The sequence below is a fragment of the Neolamprologus multifasciatus genome, unplaced genomic scaffold (assembly GCF_963576455.1).
Source record: "Neolamprologus multifasciatus unplaced genomic scaffold, fNeoMul1.2 chr13_unloc_4, whole genome shotgun sequence".
NCBI classification, from domain to species: Eukaryota; Metazoa; Chordata; class Actinopteri; order Cichliformes; family Cichlidae; genus Neolamprologus; species Neolamprologus multifasciatus.
In genome coordinates, this window is record NW_028181977.1 from 54,005 (window position 1) to 80,196 (window position 26,192).

The 26,192-nt window shown below is 40.8% G+C and overlaps 2 pseudogenes across 1 annotated transcript; one reads left to right on the top strand and one right to left on the bottom strand.

Moving 5' to 3' along the window:
* The first annotated feature begins 1,608 nt into the window (after positions 1-1,608).
* On the top strand, positions 1,609-5,054 carry LOC146490398 (uncharacterized; annotated as a pseudogene).
* Positions 5,055-14,701: 9,647 nt separating this feature from the next.
* Positions 14,702-22,705, bottom strand: LOC146490399 (uncharacterized; annotated as a pseudogene). Its single transcript, XR_014872766.1, has 2 exons — positions 22,462-22,705; positions 14,702-16,594 (listed from the first exon to the last, which is right to left on the bottom strand). The product of XR_014872766.1 is annotated as an uncharacterized LOC146490399 (transcript).
* Positions 22,706-26,192: the final 3,487 nt, after the last annotated feature.

The window sequence follows — 26,192 nt, forward strand, 5'->3', positions numbered from 1 at the left end:
TCCGTTATGAGCTTTCGAAGCTCCGTGGGTGGGGTGAATGCCGCTGGATCCATATCTGGCTTGTCCGTACTGTCACGGCGAGTGAGATGAGCCGTGTGGAAAATAAAGAAGGATCCAAACGCAGGCACTTGTAAAGGTGTGATGGTGGTTTATTAAACACAAAATAAAAATGGACAAAAGGCGAACCGAACAAAGACTAAACTATACTGTGAACAAACTGAGTACTGAGTACAGAACACGAACATGAACATGAACGAGAGCGAGCAGAAACAGATTGACAACAGGGAAACACACAGATGAAGCAGGGTGGATACACACACTGACCAGCAACTACAAACACAGAAGACACGACTTAAATACACTCAGAGAATCACGGGGAGATTACACACAGGTGGGAGACACAGCTGGGAGTCATTAACCAGACGAGAGGTAAAACTAAACAAACTGACATGAGACGCAGAACTTCAAAATAAAACAGGAACAAGAAACTCAAAATACAAAATACAAAATACTGGGTGGAAACTGACCCAGAACCGTGACAGTTGTGATGTCAAATATCAATCCCAAATTCGCTTCTCTGTTGTGATGTCAAATATCAATGCCACACTTACTTCTCTGTTGTGATGTCAAATATCAATGCCAGACTCGCTTCTCTGTTGTGATGTCAAATATCAATGCCAGATTCGCTTCTCTGTTGTCATGTCAAATATCAATGCCAGACTCGCTTCTCTGTTGTGATGTCAAATATCAATGCGAAACTCGCTTCTCTGTTGTGATGTCAAATGTCAATGCCAGACTCGCTTCTCTGTTGTGATGTCAAATGTCAATGCCAGACTCGCTTCTCTGTTGTGATGTCAAATGTCAATGCCAGACTCGCTTCTCTGTTGTGATGTCAAATATCAATGCGAAACTCGCTTCTCTGCTGTGATGTAAAATGTCAATGCCAGACTCGCTTCTCTGTTGTGATGTCAAATATCAATGCCAGATTTGACCTCTCTGCTGTGATGTCAAAAATCAATGCCAGACTCGCTTCTCTGTTGTGATGTCAAATATCAATGGGAAACTCGCTTCTCTGTGGTGATGTCAAATATCAATTCCAGACTCGCTTCTCTGCTGTGATGTAAAATGTCAATGCCAGACTCGCTTCTCTGTTGTGATGTCAAATATCAATGCGAAACTCGCTTCTCTGCTGTGATGTCAAATATCAATGCCAGACTCGCTTCTCTGTTGTGATGTCAAATATCAATGCCAGATTCATCTCTCTGTTGTGATGTCAAATATCAATGCCAGACTCGCTTCTCTGTTGTGATGTCAAATAACAATGCCAGATTCGCTTCTTTGTTGTGATGTCAAATATAAGTGCCAGACTCGCTTCTCTGTTGTGATGTCAAATATCAATGTCAGATTCGCTTCTCTGTTGTGATGTCAAATATCAATGCCAGACACGCTTCTCTGTTGTGATGTCAAATGTCAATGCAATATTCAACTCTCTGTTGTGATGTCAATATAATGCCAGAGTAGCTTTTTTGTTGTGATGTCAAATGTCAATGCCAAATTCGCTTCTCTGTTGTGATGTCAAATGTCAATGGTAGACTCCCTTCTCTGTTGTGATGTCAAATATCAATGCCAGAATCGCTTCTCTGTTTTGATGTCAAATGTCAATGCCAGACTCGCTTCTCTTTTTTGTGATGTCAAATGTCAATGCCAGATTCGTCTCTCTGTTGTGAGGTCAAATATCAATGCCAAACTCGCTTCTCTGTTGTGATTTCAAATGTCAATGCCAGATTCATCTCTCTGTTGTGATGTCAAATATCAGTGCCAGACTCGCTTCTCTGTTGTGATGTCAAATATCAATGCCAAATTCGCTTCTCTGTTGTGATGTCAAATGTCAATGCTAGACTCGCTTCTCTGTTATGATGTCAGATATCAATGCCAGATTCGCTTCTCTTTTTTGTGATGTCAAATGTCAATGCCAGATTCGCTTCTCTGTTGTGATGTCAAATGTCAATGCCAGATTCGCTTTTCTGTTGTGATGTCAAATATCAATGCCAGACTCGCTTCTCTGTTGTGATGTCAAATATCAATGCCAGATTCGCTTCTCTGTTGTGATGTCAAATATCAATGACAGAATCGCTTCTCTGTTTTGATGTCAAATGTCAATGCCAGACTCGCTTCTCTTTTTTGTGATGTCAAATGTCAATGCCAGATTCGTCTCTCTGTTGTGATGTCAAATATCAATGCCAGACTCGCTTCTCTGTTGTGATGTCAAATATCTATGCCAGACTCGCTTCTCTGCTGTGATGTCAAATGTCAATGCCAGATTCATCTCTCTGCTGTGCAGAGATTGGCAGTAACAAGTACAAGTACAAGGGCAGTACAAGTAACGCATTACTGTAATTGGATTACTTTTTTCAAGTAACGAGTAAAGTAAGGGATTACTATTGCAAAAACGGTAATTAGATTACCGTTACTTTCCCGTAGGAACGCTGCGTTACTACGTTACTAAAACCGTGATCTTTTGCGAGAATGTCTCATGACAATGACGTAAGTGAGTGTGACGGCTGTGGTAGCGTGTGTGTAAATCAACAATAGAAAACATGGAGCGAGAGATAGAGTACGATCGCACAGCATTTAATACTTGGAAATACCGACATTACTTTGAATTTGACTCTTTAAAAAGCGACAAAAACATAAGCGTACGTTGTACACTCTGCATCGGAAGAAAACTTCTTTCTACGTCGAAAAATTCCACTTCCAACCTGAGCAAGCACATAGCACGCTGCCACAAGAATGTTAAATTGACAGAAAACCCCCAGGATCCCCTCACTGAAGTGACCGCTGTGGCTACCACATCTACTTCCACCAGGCAAACCTCAGATGGACCCACTCCTGCTAAACAGGTTAAACTAGACGTAAGAACGACAGGACTTATTAGTGCCGCTGAACTGAAGAAGCTCGTCGCTGCCTATATCGTCGAGGACATGTTGCCGATTTCCACTGTAGACTCTGAATCATTCCGACGCATCGTAGAAAAAATACCAACTAAAAGTGGTGTCAAGCTGCTCCAGAGAAAGTCATTTGTAGGACAGCTTGAGAGAGAATATGACAAAATGAACTAACTTGAAGGCTACACTCGAAGAGGCAGAGTTTGTTTCCACCACTGCCGACATCTGGACGGTAAATAATAAAAGTTTTATGGGTGTAACAGTTCACTGGATTAATTCCACATTACAACGCAACAAGGCCGCCCTAGCATGCAAGAGAATTAGAGGCAGCCATACCTATGATGTAATTGGAGCAGAGATTGAAGAAATCCATTCATCATATGGACTACAAGGCAAAGTTATTGCCACTGTAACGGATAATGCATCCAATTTTGCCAAAGCATTCAGAGTATATCAGCCCTGTCATTTGGAGTCTGAATCTGAAAATGAAGAGGGTGATGACGAGGAACCGACCTTTACTGATGTCATAGAAGCTCTTTCAACTGCATCTGGTGATGCACAGTTTAGCCTCCCTCCACACTACAGATGTGCATCGCACACAATTAACTTGATTTCAACAAGCGATGTTGACAAACATCTAAATTCCTGTGCAGACACCAAGGCTGTATATAGGAGTAGCATTGCAAAATGTTCTGCTCTTTGGACTAAAGCAAATCGATCAACATTAGCCTCTGAACAGGTGGAGGAAGTCAGCCGGAGGAAACTAATGGTACCAACATCCACAAGATGGAATTTCCTGTATGAGGCCATTTCTAGAATCATCACAATTCCCTTGAATGAACTTAATCCCCTGTGTGTAAAACTGGGAATCAAGTGCCTTAATGAAAGGGAGTACCAGTTCTTGAAAGAGTACTGTACTGTGATGAAGCCCCTGACAGTGGCTCTGGACATTTTACAAGGGGATGAGTGCACCTATGGGGCTTTACTGCCAACACTCACAAGCCTGATGTCAAAGACGCTTGCCCTGAAAGATGACCTCTCTAGAATGACAGCCAGCCTTCCAGATGTCATTGTAAAGGTAAGATTATTATTAATTGCTTTGGGTGGATTTGTTAAATTTATTATACCATTCACAGTGGGTGGATGTTATACTTTGTTTTAAGCAGCGTGTACAATTATTAAAATGATAGAATAAAAGACCAAGTATTCACCCCTTGTTAAATATCAGGGACATTGATCATCATTAATCATGAATATTAATCATAATATCAACAAAAGCCTCAACCAAAATTAAATCTCAGACAGTATTGATAATAGAAAATATAGATGGTTTAGAGCTGTAAAGCCCACAAAATAATGACAATAGGTAATTATATAGTAAAATAATTTTATTCTTAGATGCATCATATTGTATGTTACAGGCCATCAAGACTCGTTTTGATGCTGTTCTGGATAGCCAAGAAGGACTTCTCGCAGCGGCCACTTGTCCCAAGTTTAAACTTCGTTGGCTGAGAGATGAGCATAGGAGAGAGTATGTGAAGGAGCTCCTGATAACAGAGTGTCGTAAAGCTGCTCCTGCAACTGAGAACACTAATGTGTCCCAAATGCCAGCCAGCCCAGGCAAAATGGACTTTTTTTAATTTCAGAATCAGCCCACAGAAAGCTTCTCAGCAGAAAAAGAAGTAACGGACTTTTTAAGGTCAGGCTATGAGCTTGAGATTCTGAATCAGTTCCCAAATCTCAAAAAGATGTACATGAAATACAACAGTCCAACTCCATCCAGTGCACCAGTGGAACGGCTGTTCAGTTTAGGTGGATTGGTGCTTTCCCCAAAAAGGAACAGAATGTCTGATAGAAGGTTTGAGAAGCTTCTGCTGATGCGATATAACCACTGTTTCAGTCCAAAAGAAAATAATAAAACCAAGGTATTTTTCAGGGTTGCCACAAAATGAGACTGGATTAAGAGCCTAAATGTAGCATGCAATAGCATTTTCTGGTTTTGTAATCTCAATATTATGCCTCTCTGCACTTTACCAACTGTTAAAAGATGTTATTGTTAATTTTATTTATTTATTTTTTGCTGTATTTATATGAAAGGATGTGTGTGTGTACACACAAAAATAATTTATGTTACATGCTGGAGTATGCAGAAATACAGTTTAAGTCTTTATTTTCTTAAAATATGGTGTAATGTGCAGAAATATGTTCAAATGTTAAACAAATTTATTAAAGTCAAAGACTGTTCAATTTAATAAAATTTTTGTTTGATGCACTGTTTATAAAGTTAAGATTAAAAGTAATAAACAATTTTTTAAAAAGACACTTTTCCATTTGATTCACTTTTATATGATGGATTATGCAGAAAAAATAGAATTGGCCCAAAAGGTCTATTGCTTTATCACGCATCCAGGTAGTGTATCATGTTTTTTAAAAGTAACTAAGTAACTAAGTAACTAAGTAATTAATTACTTTTGAAAATGGGTAATCAGTAAGGTAATGGGATTACTTTTTTGAGAAGTAATCAGTAATCAGTAACTAATTACTTTTTTCAAGTAACTTGACCAACACTGCTGCTTTGATGACAAATATCAATGCCAGACTCGCTTCTCTGCTGTGATTCAAACTTTTTCAGAAACTTTTCTTTGTCCTGCTCTGCCACCTGACCTACAGCCACCCACTGTAGTGGGTTAGAAGAATTGTAAAGTGCACACATAAGAAGCCATACTGGGAAATTGTCTTCTCTGCGTTTTCCAAAGAAGACAGTCCCAAAGCCTCCTTCACCCAGCTTATCCTGCTCTTCGAATTTTTCTTCAAAGTCCTCTACAGAGAGACAAAACAAATTGAATTTAACAGGTAAAGGAGACTTTACTCACCTAGATATTTACGCACAGCCACAGCACGTGGTGTGGTAAAGGTCGGCCAAGATTTTGACCACATGTCAGAAACTGGATCAAAATTGGACTAAACTCACTTGAACTCTGACTTTGTCTGCACTTAGAACTATCACAAGACATTAAAACAAAACATCGGGCATTGATGACATCACAGGAATCTAACATTCTAATCTATGCAAACTGTCTCCAAGGCTACATAATATCAAATTAAATCATAGCAAAGGAGTAAAAAGCAGGATCAGTCTTAGGGTGTATGTTACATGTTTGCCAGTTTGGATGAGTGAGTGCAATACTTCATCGGCCTGTGTTGTAGCAACCTGTTGAACCTGCTGAGAAACTTTTCTTTGTCCACTCTGCCCCAAACTTCACATGCTCCATAAAAGTCGAGGCCTAGAGACCTCTGCATAGTTATTAGCATTAGGTTATCAGTATCATCTGATATATATGACATTTACAGTACAGTACTCACACATGACATAGGAGGAATAAATATGAACTTTTTGACATAAATTTGATCATATGAAATTGGATATTTTTAAAAATTTGAAACTTTTTCCTTCCGTCATACTTCAGAAATATAATATATTAAGTTTTGAACATTTTAAAACATTTAAGTTTGCTCGTTGTATTTACAAGATCCTACATGGACGTGCTCCACAATCATTGGTCAGTCATGTTAAAATCCATTATCAGTGGAAAACAAACCTGATCCTCTACTAGAGGCGATTGTGCAATACCTTTTAGACATAACACTCAGAAAACAGTTATTATTAGTTAAAGTCAGTGAGATTTGGAGTGATACGTGACACATGACGGAATAAGACACGGAGACTTAGCATGACAAACCGACGAGGAACACGTACACTGTAAATACATACAGAGGGAAAAGAGGACTAGAGATGAGACATGGACATAACTAAGCACAAACAGAACATGATGGCTGGGGGAAAACACGTGACAGAAGGAATGGGTCACAAGGGCAAAACATGTAAACGAGAGGAGGAGACGGGAGAAAAAGACTGAAATACATGAAGGGCCAGGGCTGGGGCAGACAACCAGTCACAGACAAACAGCCACATTTTTTACTGTGTCACCGCAAAGAGCCACATCATACACCTGGGCACACATGAACATCACCCATCCCTTCCTCTGTCCTGCGTTCAGTTTGGGGTATCAAACTCAGGACCCTAACCCCATCAGGCCGGGGTCTTTGTGTGGAGTCTGCATGTTCTCTCCAGCTTCCTCCCACAGTCTAAAGACATGCAGTCAGTGGGGGTCTTCTCGCCCCGTTCACATTCACACAGAGATGCATTGAAGATCACCTTGTGGTTAGTGCCGTCTATTCGATGTACAGACTGAATAATAACACCTTCTAATTAGTTCTGTCTCCTATTGGTGCTCTTCTACGAGTAATCAGTGATTGATGGCTTACTAAGCTTAACGTTTTTCACAACATTGATAACAAACACACACAAAACAACAACAACATATATTATCTAAAAAAAACTTGATTGGACCACATTTTGATGTTCATCCTACATGTTTATTGAGATTTTCTAATGTCAACTAACACAGCCAATCCCTCAACTTGTTATTCACATTGTCTTCATATTAAATCATTTTTTGCTTTTTAAAGAACTTATTTTACCATTGCACTCAACAACAAACAAATCCTCTCTAACAAAAAAAGTTCAAGGGCCAAATTGCATTATATTTCTTCACATCAATATACAAGTAGGGGTGATGTGGGACGCAGCGAGTTTGAGACCCCTGGTCTAAAACAAGTAATTGCTGATTTCTTTTAAAAATCTTCTTGTTAACATAACCTTCTCCTTCATTACGTTACACTTATTATGAACAGTGCTGTTCTGTAATATAGTCACAATTATTTATGGGATCTATAAAAATGATGTAAACACATTTTCTTATTGTCAGAGACTCGATGACCATGATTGAAAGTAAAACGAGGAAATGACATACTCTGAGGCTACCTTCCTAGCACTGCACAGGTTTCATATGTTCGTTGAAAGGGGCTTATGCAGTGGCGGTCCTAGCCTGTGTGGCGCCCTGGGCGAACACTTCCTCTGCTCCCCCCCCCCCCCACACACACACACACAGACAAAACATATTAAGGATTGTACATTAACATAAAACTGTTGTACACACACACACATATGAAGAGAGAGAGAGTATGCATTGTATGCAAACGGCTACCAGACAGCCATCGTAATTCGTCATACAATGAGAAGAGGACAAATCAACAACTGACAATGACTAATTAATATTAAAATCTGTAACATAATGTATTATTTGGAGTTTGGTCTGTTACTGTTACTATTTTTACCATTTCTTCTTGGAGCAACTGTAACCCACATCATTTCCTTAGGGATTAATAAAGTATTCTGACTCTGATTGGTTCAGGATGACCTGCCATTATTCAATCACACATCTGCTTACCTGCATCGTTTGCTCGTTTCTCCTCCTCTTCTTTTCTCTTTTTTCTAAACTGAGGACCTGATGTCTTTGAACTTTTCTTGTCCATCTTCCATTGGTTTTAATTTTGCACTCCAGTATGAACAACCATCCCTCAACCCAAGGATCACCACAACATGATCTAACACACCTACACCTTAGTTCACAGATTCACTTTGTGGGTGCATTTCTGAGATTTCACACAACCCAGGATTCAAATCATGAATACATAATGGGCTTGGATTTACAACATTATAAATGAAATGCGCTCTATTTGGAAGCAGCCGGCCCCCCTCCTCTTTCAACGGGTTGTGTGTGAGACTTTAAATCATCAAACTGTAAATTTTAAATTGTTATTGATCCCTTTACCCCGAGTCCTAAAGTGTATATTTATTTTCTTACTCTTCTTATATATATTGTTTGTTTACTTGCACTGCTGTAACTGGAGCCTCGTTGTCTCGTCTCTCTATATACTGGACTGTATGTAGCGGAGATGACAATAAAGTTTACTTTGACTTCGGCAGCAAGCAGGCGCGCTGAAGGCTCGCGCTCACTTTTCGTGTATAGAATTTCGAAAAAACATTGGTGCAAATTATAAGTCTGTATTATAATGTCTGGTGTTTTCGTGTTTGTTGGTTTGTTTTTATTTTGTTTTACTTTGCGAGTTGGTTATTAGATGCTGCTCCAGCTGGTCAGAGAATCCCCCGCCGCCCCACCCACTGGTCTCTGCGCCGCAAGCAGCAGGCGCACCTCATAAACGAAGGGCGCCCTTACTCCCAGGAAATGGGCGATAGAAAACTGATCAGTGCCTATGCCATTCCCAATATGCGCTGGCTGACGTCGGGGCAGCACGAGTATGAGCATTTTTTTGTTTTTTTTGCCGATGCCCGTGATGCTGCCCCCCACTACGATGCAGCCCTGGGCACCCGCCCGTGTCGCCCGTATCTAAAACCGCTACTGGGCTTATGAGTGAGAGAAGAGAGGGGACAAGCACACCGGTGGCCTTTGGTTGAGATTTCAAGAAAGCTCCATCCTTGGCTTTAAACTGTCATCTAATTAAAAACATTGTGGCTAATATCACATTATGGTAAATTTGCCAGCAGTTTGTTGTCTCCGGCTAACATTGCGCCTTGTGAAACCAGTTTTATGACCTCTGTCAGTTTTCTCTTTGAGACATTTTCATGAGAACAGTATGGAGCTTTCCACCGTTCACCATTCTTGATCCTTCTTTCCTCTGTGGTCTCCATTCCTCCAAAGTCATATTGGATGTGATCTCCATCCATCCATCCATCTTCATCCGCTTTATCCGGGGCCGGGTCGCGGGGGCAGCAGCCTAAGCAAAGAGGCCCAGACCTCCCTCTCCCCAGCCACCTCCTCCAGCTCATCCGGGGGAACACCAAGGCGTTCCCAGGCCAGCTGAGAGATATAATCTCTCCAGCGTGTCCTGGGTCTGCCCCGGGGCCTCCTCCCGGTGGGACATGCCTGGAACACCTCACCCAGGAGGCGCCCAGGGGGCATCCTTGTCAGATGCCCAAACCACCTCAGCTGGCTCCTTTCGATGTGGAGCAGCAGCTGCTCTACTCTGAGCCCCTCCCGGATGGCCGAACTTCTCACCCTATCTCTAAGGGAGATGCCAGCCACCCTTCGGAGGAAGCTCATTTCCGCCGCTTGTATCCGCGATCTCGTCCTTTCGGTCACTACCCACAGCTCGTGGCCATAGGTGAGGGTAGGGACGTAGATCGACCGGTAAATTGAGAGCTTCGCTTTTACACTCAGCTCCCTCTTCACCACGACGGACCGGTGCAGCGTCTGCATTACTGCAGCTGCAGCCCCAATCCGTCTGTCGATCTCCGGCTCCCTTCTCCCATCACTCGCGAACAAGACCCCGAGATACTTGAACTCCTCCACTTGGGGCAGGAACTCATCCCCGACCCACAGTGGGCACTCCACCCTTTTCCGGCTGAGAACCATGGCCTCAGATTTGGAGGTGCTGATCCTCATTCCCGCTGCTTCACACTCGGCTGCGAACCGCTCCAGTGCGAGCTGGAGGCCCTCACCCGATGAAGCCAACAGAACCACATCATCCGCAAAGATCAGAGATGAGATCCTGAGGCCACCAAAGCGAAAGCCCTCCGCCACTTGGCTGCGCCTAGAAATCCTGTCCATAAAAATTATGAACAGAACCGGTGACAAAGGGCAGCCCTGGCGGAGCCCATCACCCACCGGGAACGAGTCCGACTGGATGTGATCTGATTTGTTAAACACCATTTCTCTCTTTCTCTCTGTCTCTCTCACACACACACACACAACAAAAGAGAGGGAGAGATTCATAACCTCACAGTTTTTAAGCGTGCTGCTGAGGGATTCAAACAAGAGAATTACAAAGCAGCAAAGCTGACAGTCTCTTTACAATCGTAAGACTAACCTACATTCAAAAGACTATTCAAGAAAGTATAGCTTTAATTTATGCATTTTCTTAAGTTGGTTTGTTTTTTTGTTTTTTTGTCCATGGTGTTGACAAAATTGTGTATAGCACAGTTTTGGCGGTGTGTGTGTGTGTGTGTGTGTGTGTGTGTGTGCGTGAGTATGCAAATTAGTTTAAGAGACAAAGAGAAAGAAAGTGGAAGACACACAGACTTGAAGGTGAAACTGTAGGTGTGAAACTCAGCAGGCACTAGTATATTGAAATTGAGATGAATTGTTCGGAGACTCTAAAATAAATATTTGTCTGCAGCTGCATCAAAAAAAGCTGAAACATGTCAAAAGATAGAGAAGGGAATTATAGTTTGAAACCACTCAGCAAGTAAAAAAAGACAATCCAAGATTGCATTAAAACACAGTTTGGTTCATAATAAATCCTATCAGGTATACAACAGTATCAGTGAACAATATATCAGCTTTCACGTTAAGATAACTACAAAAATCATAAAATCCTATTACAGTTTATGTTATATAATTTATTACGTAAATCTGAAATTTACCACTAACACTCATGACTTAATCATAACATAATTATTCTAACTTTCACTGACTTACACTAAAGTAAGTGCTCATTTTTCACGTTAAGGTCCTTTTCTCAGTAGTCATGAAAATATCATTATAGAGTTAAGTCATTATTTTTTAACCCAAGTTAAATGCTATAAGTGAGGAATTTAACTGATGAATGACATATGGGAAACCATAGTTTGCTATCACAGACAAATATGACTTATATATGTTCTGTATTAAGGACATTTTAAAAACTTTTGGCTGAAAGTTCTTATTTCTAATTTTTTTCATGCCATTTCTAAATATCACTTTAGCCCTAGTTCTATCAAGTAAATCTAACTCCCGAATGTCTGATGACCTGAGTTAAGGTGTGACAATGGTTCTTTGTTAATCATGGTTTGGTCGTTGGCCGACCATTAAGTAGACCATTGAAATTTGGTGTAAAAGAAGGCGGAGTTGGGTGGAAGAGGCAGCACCCAGCAGTTAAGAGTACCCTATAAGTATATCACCACATCCACTGCAAAAGGAAAACCAAATGGCAGATGCTACAAACCATGGTCAACTTCATCGGTAGGTAAGCATGTTCTTTACATATCTGTTATTGACCCATTGGTTTTATGTTCTATGATTGTTATTACCACATTGTCTTATTTTGTTCTATTTATAATTATCCTTTGATGGAAGTAATCCAAAGTATACTTATCATAAGAACAGTAACTTTGGTTTTTTTTTGTGTTTTAATGAAGAAAGTACTTCTGTTAAGGTACTTGATCATGTTAGGTGTCTATTTATAGTTCTATCAGGGTCACATGATGATATAAACTTCTGAATTGGTCACCAAGATCACAGCAACATCAGCACTTAAGTGAATTCTGAAAGCATCAAGTGCTAATTGTTGTTGTAATGCTGTTGTCCACAACAAACCATGAACTGACTGAAAACAGTAGGATTAGGTTGATTTCTGAAAGAGTAAGTGTGTATGTAAATGATTTGCTAAACTATATTCCTAGCCCATAATGTTGAATTGTGACTCGAGATACAATTAAGCTTTATTTATTTATTTATTTAAAGAAAAGGTTGATTTGTTTTCCACAAAAAAATCACAGATCACACTTCTTTAATTAAAGTGCTTTGCTAAATTAAGTCACCAACATCACAACAACATAAGCACTTATTTGAATTCTGAATATAGTAAGTGCTCATTGTTGTTGTGTTGTTGATGTCTTCTACAGCCAACAATCACTGTAAAATTACCTTTGCATTATGAATTGTAGCTCGTTTTGATATATACATTATTATTATAATATTATTATATATTATTATTATACATACATACATACATATATACATCATATACAATTCATATTTGGGGAAGTCTTTATTTTGAATAGTTCACGGAATCATTAATTTATGTGTTAATAAGATGCCTCTGATTGAAATTGCACGAAACCTTCAAGAGCTACTGGAGACAAAAGAGGAAACCAAAATACAATGGGCCGCTACAACAGTTGTTAGCCAACTATTGGTTTCATGATTAAATCTCGTTAACTTAAATGTGGGTGGGACTGAAAGAGGAGTCTTGAGTTCATATAAAAGGAGACTCATGTTCAAACATCTTTCATGGATTTGGAAACACAGACAACACAGGATATTCCAAAAGAGCTTCCGGACTCACTGGTAAGTAAGAGCATTCATTACAAGTCTGTATTATTGGTCCAACTCATGCAAGAACTTGTCTCTTGAATTCAGTAAGTGCATCTGCTTGGACCAGTTGTACACAACAACTGCTACAAATTCTAGCTGACCCTTCATGTTATGTCTATCAAATTGAGTTCTATGTTTCATATCAAGATCACTTTGAATGGAGAAACTGATGGTGGTTGTATTCCTAAGTGCACCCACTCAAAGTGACCTTCCAAATGAGTTTTCAACAATTAGACACTTTGAAGCAAACTTTAGATTATACGTTTCACTTAAAGAACATTTCAAGTAGAGACCCCTCAAATGGAAAAACTTGTGGTTTTCGTCTTTACTTAGTGCTCCTATTTGGGGAATTCTTTCTTTTGAGTAGTTCAGGGAATCGTTGATTTATGTGTTAATAAGATGCCTCTGATTGAAACCGCACGAAACCTTCAACATCTACTGGAGACAAAAGAGGAAACCAAAATACAATGGGCCGCTACTACAGTCGTTAGCCAACCATTAGTCTCATGACTGAATGTCATTGACTTAAATGTGGGTGGGACCACAAGAGGAGTCTTGAGTTCATATAAAAGGAGACTCATGTCCAGGTATCCCTCATGTATTTGGAAACACAGACAACACAGAATATTCCAAAAGAACTTCAGGACTCACTGGTAAGAAAGAGCATTCATTACAAGTCTGTATTATTGGTTCAACTCATGCAAGAACTTGTCTCTTGAATTCAGTAAGTGCATCTGCTTGGACCAGTTGTACACAACAACTGATACAAATTCTAGCTGACCCTCCATGTTACGTCTATCAAATTGAGTTCTATGTTTCATATCAAGATCACTTTGAGTGGAGACACTGATGGTGGTTGTATTCCTAAGTGCACCCGCTCAAAGTGACCTTGCATATGAGTTTACAGCAATTAGACACTTTGAAGCAAACTTTAGTTAACATGGTTCACTTACAGAACATCTCAAATAGAGACCTCTCAAATGGAAACACTTGTGGTTTTCCTTTTGCCTTCGTGCTCCTATTTGGGGAAGTCTTTATTTTAAATAGTTCAGGGAATCGTTGATTTATGTGTTAATAAGATGCCTCTGATTGAAGCCGCACAAAACCTTCAACAGTTACTGGAGACAAAAGAGGAAACCAAAATACAATGGGCCACTACTACAGTCGTTAGCCAACCATTGGTTTCATGACTGAATGTCATTGACTTAAATGTGGGTGGGACTGTGATAGAGATATTCTTTATCAAGCAATCAGGTATAATGAAAAAACACTCAGACACTTGTAACAGTTCAACGTGCACGGGTGAGAGCTCAAGGGAGACTCACACCCCTGCAGCAGCTCTCTGCCTTTATTTATACACAGCATGAAACATACAAGAAAGGAAGTAACATTCTCTAGTCAAACAGGCAGGTGTGACTTCTCGGAACTTATGTTCAAAAAAGGTCATGTTCTTAAAAGGTCGTTTCTTACTCTTGGGTGGCGGTTTCCTGTTAAAGTTAGATAATGTGAAAGCAAACAAGTCTTTTTAAGGCAAGGTGCAGACAGTTAGTTGTGCAGCTGGTTGAGTGCAAACAGAAATATGAACACTTTTAGCTTTAGTATATCAGCAATAATGATTAATAAAATGTCTTAATAATAAAAATCTCCTGACATTCCCTCTTGTTGTTCAAATTTCTGTAATAACAGCATTGCTATTGGTTCAATTCATAACCTCTTGCCTAAACATTTTCGGTCAGAACGTCATTGAGCAATCCTGGGTTCAATTAGACTACGACATCACTATATGAGTCATTTTCCAAAACATCTTCCATTTGAGGCAGTGTTACATAAGCGTTGATAGAGGTCATTACCATGTTTGATACCATTTTCTTCAGACAGGGTATTACACATGTTGTGAAAACACATAAAAGTAAAAGTAAAATTCCAACAAAAACTAGTCCTTTAATCAGTAGGGACTTCCAAGAACCACTTAGCAACCATGTGAGCCAATCTTCAGTGCTTGTGACATAGTCTTGTTGCTGAGCGTCCTTAATCTTTCTCAAAGCGTTCAGAGCGTCGGTCATGTTTTGTGAATGCACATTGTCTGGGATGTATGTACAGCATGTGGTGTTAAACAATACACACAAACTTCCTTTTTCAGCTAAAATCATGTCCAGTGCGACTCTGTGTTGCATCACTACAATGCGTATTGCGTCGATTTCTTAATTTTGTGCCTTGTTGATCTTTACTGAGGCATTTAGGAACAATCCAAATCGGTAGTCAAGTGTCTCAATCCTGAGCATGTTTTTTCCAGTTCCCACCCAAGGGAACAGGGAGTGGAGAACTTTTTGACCGGTGGTCCATAACTTGAAGTTCTTAGGCACATCTGATCCATAAATTGAGTCATGTGGCAACACTTCAGCGACTTCACGCTTTGCTCTTGATGTGCGTGCGTGTGTCTCTGCTGTGATCTTGAAGGTGTGGTCTGAAATTAGCACTGGTGCACACAGACCGGTGGAGTTTGGTGGGAGCATGAAGTAGGTTTTAGGCCCGCAGGCCCAAGCGGCTCCCTGGACCCAGAAAGTTCCATTTTTGAAGGTGAGTGTTCCTGTGGATTGGGTCATGTCAAAGGTTTGTGTGCAGTTAAGGTTCCGTCCGACCTTTCTGCTTCCGTCCGAGAAGTCAAAACATATTGGGTGCTGTATGTCAGGTGGCAGAACTATGGCGAATGATCTGCTTTTGGTGTTGCTGGCGTTTACGTTTACCAAATGTTCTTCGTTACAGGCATAGTTCCAGTTTGTCAGATTGTAGGCACAAGGGGTTGTCTGTTTGAATACGACCCTTTACTGTGAGATTGGTTTCATGACACGTTTAACGTCTGTGTCATTACACCATGGAATTTGGTCTTTCTTCTTTGTGCTTTGACCTTTTAGAGCCAGTCCTGTTGTCATCAAATCTCTGCGTGAGCAGTTGCCAGTTATCGCTTTGTTGAATATGCACATCGCTTCGTCGAGTTCAGGTGCCATTCCATATATTGTTGCGTGTATGGCCGTTGTTGACATGTGTGAACACACATAGCACTCCGTGCTGTTGTCGGAGCGTGTTCTGTCGTACACATACCTATACCACGCGTTGTTCATCCATGGGTGGTTGTGGTGTTGGTTCAGGTCGTGCAGGTGCGAGTTGTCATGTGTCCATCTTTTTTCCAGATTTCTTTTGTAGCTGCCTTGCAGTGTGAATATTGCAAAGAGAGCCACCAATGATAGGAGGATCGCTGATAGCAGGAACAGTGTCTTCATGGTGACCAAGCACACTAAAACCTCAGGTGCGTAGACTAGGGCGAGAAGAACAAGGGCGGGCTTTTTGCCCAATCGGCCCTCTCTCCACCACTAGAGCACCGGTGAGATTCTAGGGAGCTGGCGTCTTAGCCTGATGCGTCCTGTACCTTTTTACAGTGGCTTTGGTGGATCCACGAGGGTCTCTCTGCTATTTTGCAGGCGGTAGGTGTGGTAAGAAGGACTTGGTACGGGCCTTCCCACCTGGGAGAGCTCCAATTTTTCCTTTGGAGCACCTTGATCAGGATCCAATCACCTGGTTTTAACCTGCAAGACACTGGAGATACATCACTTGGCAGTTGGCTATTCAACACAATGTCTTTGTTTTCAAGCAGTTTAGTCATCCATTCAGCTAAGGTGGTTTCCCTTACTGATTTGTCTATTGGCTCGCTTGTGATCGGCAGTGGGAACGGTCTGCCATGAATGATTTCAAAAGGTGTGAGTTTTTGAGAACCTTGTGTCAGTCTCATCCACATTTTTACTAGGCCTACACACTCAGGCCATGGCCTTCCTGTTTCTTCCATGCATTTTCTTAATCTTTGTTTTATTGTACCGTTAGTTCTTTCCACTAGTCCGGCACTTTGTGGATGGTATGCACAGTGATGTTTGATGATAAATCCTAAAGCTTCAGAGACTTTTCTGATTATGTCATTGACAAAATGTGTTCCATTGTCTGACCTTATCAGACTGGGAATGCCGTATGTGGGGATGAAATGATTGCATAAGCATTTTGCTACTGAAATTGCATCTGCTCTTTTTACTGGATAGATTTCTGGCCATTTTTTAAATACATCTATAATTACTAGAGCGTATCTGGAATTTTGGCATTCATCCAGTTCGATAAAATCCATGTGGATTGTATGGAATGGGTGAGGTGGTGTGGGAAAATGACCTCTTTTTGGTCTTTGATTTCCCTGTGCATTGTGTTTTTGGCAAATCATGAATGTTCTGATAAATTCTTTTGCTGAATTTTCGAAATTTTGAGTGTAGAAGTGTTTAGAGAGAATATCCAACATTCCCCCCTGTGACACATGTGTTAAACCATGTGTCACTAATGCTGCTGTCTTGTGTAGAGATTTTGGCAATATTGGTTTGCCATTACAGGTCATTAAGTCATTTTTCAGTTGTGCACCACATTTTAACCACTTCTTCTGTTCTGCAGTGGGTGCGGCTTTCTGTTCATCTTTGAGTACATCAAGTGGTATTAACTCTGTGGTTTCAGACATTAAGGTTTCTATTGGCTGATGTGCTGCCTTTTTTGCAGCTATGTCTGCAAAGTTGTTGCCTTTAGTAATTTCAGAGTCATCTTTTGGTGTGCAGCACATTTACATAATGCCAGCTGTTTTGGCAGTGTTATCACTTCCAATAGTTGCTTTAAAAGATTTCCGTGTTGCACAGGGTTACCGGTAGAAGTAACCATACCTCTGTTTTGCCAGATTTTTGCAAAAGGATGTACTGCTGCAAAAACATACTGACTGTCGGTGTGTATGTTGATGCTTTTTCCTTCATTCAGCTGACAGGCACGTATTACAGCAGTAAGTTCTGCGCTCTGTGCAGAGTTTGAGGAAGTTAAAGGTTGCGCTTCTAATACTGTATCTACTGTGGTTACTGCATAACCAACACAGTTTCGACCTAGGCTATTTTTTGATGCTGAGCCATCTACAAAAATGTCAGTGAAACTGGGTTGGGGTGTGCTGTAAATGTCAGCTCGTGGTTTCGTTTCCTCATCTAATTTTTGCATGCAACAGTGTTTTTCTCCGTCTGCTGAAGTGGGGAGAAGCGTGCTTGGGTTTAGCTGTCCACACTTCTCAATTGTAATGTGTGACTGTGATAGCAGAATGCCTACATATGAGAGCTGTCTTGCATGTGTGAGATAAGACAAGTTTGCTTGCAGTAAGATGGAGGTCACAGCATGGGGAACTTTGACAACTAATGTGTGTCCTAGAACAATGTCAGGGGACTTTTTAACTGCTTCTGCTGCGGCTGCGCAGGCTTGTATGCAGGTTGGTAAGCCTGAAGCAACTGAGTCTAATTTACATGAGTAAAAGGCGAGTGGCCGTTGTTTTTCCCCGAAAGCCTGAGTGAGTACGGCCTTCATATAGCCTGCTCCTCCGTCTACATGCAAATAAAAGGGTTTGTCATAGTCTGGCAAAGCTAGGACTGTGCGTGTTTGTAGGGCAAGTTTCAAATCATTAAATGCTTTTTCTGCCTCAGGTGTCCATTCTATTTCATCTTTCAGTGTTAGATTTTTTCCATAAATTAAGTTTTGCAAAGGTTGAGCTAACAGAGCATATTCAGGTATCCAGCATCTGCAAAAGTTGCAGAGACCTAAATAACTCATCATTTGTTGTTTTGTGAGCGGTTTTGGAGCATTCTGTACTGCTAGTTTTCTGCTGTCTAACAGTGTTTTCCCTTCCCCTGTGAGCTTGTGTCCAAGGTATGTGACCTCTGGGCTCCACAGTTGTAATTTGTGCTGTGAGACTTTGTGGCCCTGCTCAGCTAAATGTTGTAATACTGTCATTGTGTTCGCTTTGCAGTCTGCCTGTGTGTTTCCCGTGATCAGTATGTCATCTACATACAGGAGAAACTGTCCTGGGGCAGGGAGAGTGCAAAGTGACATAGATTTCCTTAAAGCTTCTGCATACAGGGTGGGGCTGTTCTGGAAACCCTGAGGTAACCTTGTATATGTGTACTTCTGATTATCAAAGGTGAAACCGAACAGAGCCTGTGAGTCAGAATGTAGCGGTACAGAGAAGAATGCATTTGATAGATCTATAACCGAAAACCATTGCTCTTTTGGTGTTACTTGATTTAGGATTGTGTGTGGATTTGCTACCACAGGTGGGATTTGTTCTGTTACGTCATTTATTGCTCTGAGGTCATGTACTAGGCGATACTTTCCTGTGTTTGCTTTTTTCACTGGAAAGATTGGAGTGTTACAGGTCACTTCGGTTGTTTTTACTAAAATGCCTGCCTTCTCCATATCTGCAATTACTGGCCTGATACCTGCCTTTGCTTCTGCTGTTAAGGGATATTGTGGTTTGACTGGCCTGTAGGTTGTGGTGGTTTTTACTACAACGGGATCTGCTCCTTTAACTAATCCTACATCTGTCGATCCTGTGGACCACAGTGTTGTGGGCAGTTGTTGTAGTTCAGGGTGTAACTCTAATGAGAGTGCATGTCAGTTCTCACTATCTTCCTGCACGTGTACATCAGTGCTGTCAATCATGTGGGTGGCTGGGTGGGTAGTCAGTACCCACCCTAATGTGTATCTCATGCATCCTGTTCTGCGACCTTGCAGCCATCCCTCATGTGTTTCTTCAGTTTTTTCATATCTGTCCCTTTCAACTTGAGCGAGAACACGGCCTAAATCTTTCCACTTAGTGCTGTCATTGTGTGCTACTGATACATGTGGTTTTGGCATCCTGTTCACTCGTTGCACTATTTCTGGCTGAAGTACAGAACAGACTGCATTACCACTTTGAGTGACATATAGGTGCTGCAATATGAGCATTTGTGGGCCTAGTTTATGCACCTGTAAGTCATACATGGGATCATGACCTGGGCTTTGTTTGAACCTCAGTGTGTTGTGATACTCTGTGTAGCCCTGCCGTGTCGAGTGGGTTGGCAGATATCGATTTGCTATGTGTAGTGAGGGCAGGTCTAATGTCCAGTAGTAGTGGGGCTCTCCCTGTCCTTCACATACATTAATCTGACAGTCAGTGAGGTTTTGCTCTTCATTCAACATTAGCTTAGCATACATGCCTTCTGGCCCTGGCAATACACCTATTTGCAGTTTTCCTAAGGAGTCTCTCCCTACAAGGTTAACTGGGCAGGATGGGTCATATATACATTGATTTTTGCAGCTGCGTCCACTGTCTGTATGTACTAACAGTAGGCTCTCTGTTAAAGACTTAATGCTGGTGTGCCCTGATGCTGATTTCACTATCATGGTGTCACTGGAGTATTTCAGATTCGGTGGTTTTTGATTTAACACCGTTTTGCATGCTCCGGTGTCGCACAGCATATTCATGGGTTGGCTGTTTACATGAATAATTACTGTGGGTTTATGTTCAGAGCCTAAAAGTAATTGTTGTATGTTATAGATTTCAGTTTCATCCTCAGTGTTTTGTTCAGCTTCAGTATTTTGCTCTAGTCACATACTTTCTCTGTCACTATGATTCTCTTTTTTGTTTCTGCAGTCTCGTGCAAAATGTCCTTCTTTTCCGCAATTATAACAACGGTTGTTTCTTTCATTTCTTTGCTTCCTGTTACCTTTGTAACCTCCGCTTTTCTGTCCCTTTCCTCTGTGTTGATTTTGTCTCTGTCCTCTGTATCCACCAGAAAATGCTATGACACCTGTGTCGGGATCTACAGTGAAAACACCTCCTTTTTCCTTCTTTTTTAGCACTCTAGTTGCGTGCTCTGCATATTGTAGGGCGTCTGCTAGATTTCCTGTGTTTATTGTCACCCAGTGCTTTTCGACATGGGCTCTGACTGCGGGACGGAGACCATTTAGAAATGCATTTTTTAACTGCTGTTGGTAAGGTCTTTCTGGGCGGTCTTCATAATCTAAGCCTGAATGTTGTCGGAAAACCGGGCGTAGCCGATCGAGGAAGTCTGATGCTGTTTCGGCTTCCTTTTGTTTTACTTCTCCTATTTTGGAATAATCTGCTCTGGGGGCTAAACAAACCCTAATTCGGTCATATAAGTCTGTCAAAGTGTTCACTAAATCTAGGGAATCTGGGCCAAGAGGTCTTCCTTGGTCATCTGCACCTGTAAAACCGTCTTTCACTGTCCCCATTCTCAATCCTAACAGGTCTTGTACTACTTGAAGCATTTCATGACCGTTTAGGCCCCATTGAGTTCTAATTAGCTCCACTGCGTCTCTCCACTGTTGGAAGCCTTCATTTAAAGGTGGAACATCCTTTTCTACATTTTGTCTGTCAGCTTGGGTCCATGGTCTAAAAGCATACACAAATGGGTTTATATCTCTTTCTTCGTTCTCACCACCTATCAACTGTCCATATCTGGGATTAGGTGCAGCTACCATTGGAAAAATTCTGGAGGGTCCTGGTGGATCTACAATACCTCCCATGTCCCTGCCTGACGGGTCTTTCCCTATGTCTTCCTGTGGGTTTGTTGTCATACAGTTTAATGCACTTCGGGCTTGGGCATAAGGATTAGGATTAGGTCGACTAGTGAAGGGATTTTTTGATTGTGGCTCTGGTGCTGACGGTGTTGATACATAAAGTGGCGGCTGTAGGCTTTGTAATGTTGTTTCCTTTTTCTTTTGTCTTTTTTGTCTATTTTCACTACGTCTGTCTTCCTCCTCTTTCCATGCTTTGAAATATTTTAACTCTTGAGTACGTTTAGCTTTCTTTTTAGGACTTTTTACATTGTTTAATTCTGCTTGGAGGGTCTCTTTTAAAGTTGTCACTGCAGAGGGATTACATTTTCCCTCCCACGCAGGGCATTTAAATTTTTTTGGATTTCTCCATCTGTTTGCACTAATTTGTCTGGCGCCTGGACCTTTTTTTTCTCTAACCACTGCTCGTCAGCAGTGAGTTTTGTTGATTTATTACCCATTTTCACTAATTTGTTTTAAATGTTTTATGTTTAGGTACCTTGAAAATTACAGCTTTTTAACTTTTACACACACAAACAGCCGTGGTGCTTTCTCTGGCACGAGGGATGAGGGAGGTTATTAACACAGCCTTCTACTTTCAAGATACCCTTGAAAGCGGTGTTAATTTTATGTGATGAAGCACAACCTTTTCCTCGTCCCACCAGTACGTGAGCAACCAGTCGGCAAACAATACGGTGGAATAGTTCAGCCTCCCTATTGTGCTGTAAATGTAACTTATTCCACCAACAAAACAATAAAACAGAAATATTTCGCGCGTTTAAAGGTTTTTATTATGACACTTTCCCTCTAAAATAGCTACCAACCCTCTTTCAGGCGAGCATTTACATTTAGAGTTTCCTATAATAGCTACCAGTCCTCTCTTAGGACAAGCGTTTACTTGTAGGAATTTCCTATAATAGCTACCAGTCCTCTCTTAGGACGAGCATTTACATGTATGAACAGCGTCAACTCTTATTCGATTTTTCGCAAGATGTGGGTGAGTGTTAAATATTCACCTGATTTATTTCGTGGTTGTTTAGGTCTGCTCCATCAACCCCCAACGTCGTGGACCACTTTATAAGAACGCTGGCCAGAACCCGAATTATAGCGTTTCTGGGCTTTTTCCTCTGCCTGGAGAGGAGCTGTCGACAGACTTCAGCGCGGGCTTCTCACGACGTCAGGACTTGATGAAGGTTTCCTATTGGAGCATGAAAAAAAAAAATCAATGTCCACTCCGGCTCGGAGGACCATTAAAAATGATAGAGATATTCTTTATCAAGCAATCAGGTATAATGAAATAACACTCAGACACTTGTAACAGTTCAATGTGCACGGGTGAGAGCTCAAGGGAGACTCACACCCCTGCAGCAGCTCTCTGCCTTTATTTATACACAGCATGAAACATACAAGAAAGGAAGTAACATTCTCTAGTCAAACAGGCAGGTGTGACTTCTCGGAACTTATGTTAAAAAAAGGTCATGTTCTTAAAAGGTCGTTTCTTACTCTTGGGTGGCGGTTTCCTGTTAAAGTTAGATAATGTGAAATCAAACAAGTCTTTTTAAGGCAAGGTGCAGACAGTTAGTTGTGCAGCTGGTTGAGTGCAAACAGAAATATGAACACTTTTAGCTTTAGTATATCAGCAATAATGATTAATAAAATGTCTTAATAATAAAAATCTCCTGACAGACTGCAAGAGAAGTCTTGAGTTCATATAAAAGGAGACTCATGTTCAAGCATCTCTCATGGATTTGGAAACACAGACAACACAGGATATTCCAAAAGAGCTTCGGGACTCACTGGTAAGAAGAGCGTTCATTACAAGTCTGTATTATTGGTCCAACTCATGCAAGAACTTGTCTCTTGAATTCAGTAAGTGCATCTGCTTGGACCAGTTGTACACAACAACTGCTACAAATTCTACCTGACCCTTCAAGTTAGGTCTATCAAATTGAGTTCTATGTTTCATATCAAGATCACTTTGAATGGAGACACTGATGGTGGTTGTATTCCTAAGTGCACCCACTCAAAGTGACCTTACATATGAGTTTTCAACAATTAGACACTTTGAAGCAAACTTTAGATTATATGTTTCACTTAAAGAACATCTCAAATAGACACGATCATCGACTGCTACAAATTCTACCTGACCCTCCATGTTACGTCTGTCAAATTGAGTTCTATGTTTCATATCAAGATCACTTTGAATGGAGACACTGATGGTGGTTGTATTCCTAAGTGCACTCACTCAAAGTGACCTTACATATGAGTTTTCAACAATTAGACACTTTGAAGCAAACTTTAGATATAACGTTTCACTTACAGAACATTTCAAGTAGAGACCCCTCAAATGGAAACACTTGTGGTTTTCCTCTTTACTAATTGCTCCAATTTTTGGAATTCTTTATTTTGAATAGTTCAGGGAATTGTTGATTTATGTGTTAATAACTGTGAATAAAAAAAGCACAAAACCTTCAACAGCTACTGGAGACAAAAGAGGAAACCAAAATACAAATGGACGCTACTACAGTCGTTAGCCAACCATTAGTCTCATGACTTAATGTCATTGACTTAAATGTGGGTTGGACTGAAAGAGCACCCCCACCCCCCCAGCTTTGTTCTTTGATGAAAGAAGGGTGGGAAATCTTTTTAAAATGAGTAAGAGTAACAAAAGTCCAGGTCCTGATAATATTTGTGGCCAGTTGCCTAGAACATGTGCTGAGCAATTATGCAGTGTTTTTTATTACATCTTTCTTTTATCTCTTCAGCAACAGAAGGTTCCAGAGTAAAAAATCAATTATTTCTCCAGTCGCTAAGACCACAAAACCTACATCATTAAATGATTTTAGGCCTGTCGCTCTAACATCTTTAGTGGTGAAGTACTTTGAAAAACTTGTGAGGAAGGAGATCCTGCAGCAAGTAGAGAAGCTTATAGACTCACTACAATTTGTATACAGGCCTCGTAGAGGTGTTGATGATGCAGTGGTCACTCTGTTGAAAACAAAAGGCACTTAGACTAAAACAGATATAGATACGTTCATCCTACCACAAAACAATAAGAGCAGGTACGACCTCTCCCATGCTCCCAGGATGTGGGTGTGAATGCCAGAACACTCTGGAATGCACACAAAGTCTTTGCAGACTCCTAAGGATCAACCCTCTACCAACATGACATTGATTATAAAACTCTAAGCATATATGAGTAGATATTTCTAAGCATAAATGACAATCAACAATATAACCCTGACAAGCTTCATGTCTTATAAGTCTTACAGATTGATGTCATTTTTGATTGATGTCACTAACATCTTTAGTGGTGAAGTACTTTGAAAAACTTGTGAGGAAGGAGATCCTGCAGCAAGTAGAGAAGCTTATAGACTCACTACAATTTGCATACAGGCCTCGTAGAGGTGTTGATGATGCAGTGGTCACTCTGTTGAATTTCCTCTATCGCCATCTTGATGGCGCCAAAGCTCATGCTCAGCTCTTATTTATTGATTTTTCTTCAGCTTTTAATACTATCCAGCCACATCTTTTAGTTGATAAACTTCTTAACCAGTTTAAACTTGATTTTAATCTTGTTGGTTGGATTTTAGACTTTTTAACTGACAGATCTCAGTGTGTGAGAGTAAACGGTTGTTTTTCCAAACAGCTGAACTCTTCTACTGGCTCACCCAAGGGCGTAGATTTGGCATGGATGGAAGGGACATGTCCCCACCAATAATTTGATCTCTTCGAGTAAAGAAAAACAAACCCGATAGAAAGAAAAAAAAAACATCTGTCGACGTCTCATTCACCCAGCGGTGCAGAAAGAGTTAAATTACGTTCTCTACTGGAGTCCTACGTCATGTGACAAATATGGCCAATGTGATTGGCTGAGCCTTTCAGGGAGCTCTGTTTAGTTTTAGCAGGCAAACCTGCTGCGAGGAGGAGAGGAAGACGGCAGGAAATGGCACAATAAAGATAAGTTCAACCTGTGGCAGCAAAGAGGAAGAACCTGGATATAAGAAAGTGTTTTTCAAAGAAACCTGTACGTCACTTAAAGCCAAGTTCACTCATAAAATGTGTCACAATAACGTTACAGGCTATGCTAGGCTTTGGCCCACATCAGTCTAAAATTGTAACCATGAATAACGTGTTTTGGAAACTAACTGCACAACAGGCAGCACTATTAGTTCTCTCAGTCTCAGAGCAGCATTTCTAATTTTGATTGAAACTGTCAGAGAAAACAGAGCCTCGAGCAAGCCAGGATATTAGTTTACAGAGGCTGTTAAAATTATATGTCTATCGTTAAAATGTTGGTGACACAATAATTTCATCCTGATGGTGCTGACATATTCATAGGGTTAATTTTTGAGACAAAATATCACGAGGTAGTCATGATTTTTGCAAATATTCCAACCAACACAAAGCTCAGAGAGTAATGGTGACACAAGATCACAGGTGAAACTGGATGATGACTTGTTGGTTCATGACTGTATTTGAAGCACATGTGTGACTGCATGTATGTGAATGTCTCACTGTTATTGATCAGGTGACAGAGGCAGCTCTGCCATGTTGTAGCTCAGAGGTGAAGAGGCGAGGTCACAGGTGACTGACTGATGATTTGGTGCTGTAGATTAACTAGTATTTATTATCATGACAGTTGTTAGGCTGCTGATGTAAATTGTTTCATTAGTGTATATTTGACAAAGAATCTGAATTGACATGTCTCACTTTTATATGGCACGAATCAATGTGTTATTTTATC